Raw genomic sequence first — 1324 nt, forward strand, 5'->3', positions numbered from 1 at the left:
TCTCTTCCGCCCCGACCCCCCCTTCCCCCTCCCCCTGCCAGCAGAAGGCCGGGGTTTTTCCTTTATAAAGTCAGACTCGGGGTTAGGTTTTGATTTCCGTGTAGTTTAATAAGTTAACAGGTTCAGCCATTACACAGCAATGGAATTATTCAACATTTACAAAGGTGCAAGAACATCATTCATTTAGTCCAAATTAAGTCATTTTATTCTCATATCTTAAATAGCTAAACAGTTCCTAATTTTTTTCCCCCCTCTAACCAATCTGGGGTTAAAGTAATCCACCCAGAGAGAAGGCATCCAAGTACAAAAGAGCACGCAGAAGGAGGGGTGCTAATTCAAATTCAGCGTGGGTATTTGGTCCAGTACCTGTAGGAGCAAGGAAAGGTGGCGTGGAGTAGTCATGCCTGTAGAAGGAGCTGCGATATCGCAAGTACACAAAAGGCCTTTGCCAGAAGTTTGACCACCACCGGGACTGTTAACTTGATCATGACACTCATCGTGACCTAGAGGTAGGGAGGGAGGAGGGGTGGAGGGAGGGCGAAAGGGAAGAACAATGCAAAACATCCCAAAACACATGAACGCCAGCCAACCGACGTTCAAGCATCTCACCAGCTCCCCAGAAACAACTTCTCTATAGGTTTAGCAAACAATGAACCGAGAGAAGCTGTCGCAGAAAGGAAGCAGCATCGCTAAAGACAAAAAAAGTGGAACAAAAACATCTGTAAGCCTCTGCTGTGCCATGCGCCCAGTTCTGCTCTAGAAACAGCACGTGCCCATAGCCCTCATATCGGTTTGAAGAAGTTTTCATCACGCTCCCCTCCGCTGAACTGTTTTCTGCCTCGCTCTCTACTCGAGTGGTCTCCCCTCGCTCTCCCCGACTCCAGCCAAAACACGTTCCCAACTACATAAAGCGCACGACGGTGCTCACAGGGGCAGAAGTTGGACTTTGCTTGGCTCAAGTCTGCCCCTGCGGAGGTCCATGTAAGAAATATTTTGTAGACACCACAAAACCTGGTAAGGCCGCTCTCCCACCCCCACCGATCGGCTCCGTCGTCCTCAGTCGCTCAGCAGCATGACCAGTATCGGGCATTACGCAGGACACGCTCTAATTACAAGCACGTGCAAACACACCTGCACGCACGCCATCTCTCTGCCCTCTCTGAACACGTGGCCTTTGAGAGCCCTCTCCAAGTACTGGGGCTCAGTCAGGCATCCATCACGCTAAAGCCTATGGCACCCCCAAAACGCTGAGTCTTTGTGGTTCTCTCCATTTCTTCCCATGCACTTTTTCTCTCGCCTCAAGAGGATATCCCTCACAGGCTGA

The sequence above is a fragment of the Antrostomus carolinensis genome, unplaced genomic scaffold (assembly GCF_000700745.2).
Source record: "Antrostomus carolinensis isolate BGI_N321 unplaced genomic scaffold, ASM70074v2 scaffold39296, whole genome shotgun sequence".
Lineage (NCBI taxonomy): Eukaryota > Metazoa > Chordata > Aves > Caprimulgiformes > Caprimulgidae > Antrostomus > Antrostomus carolinensis.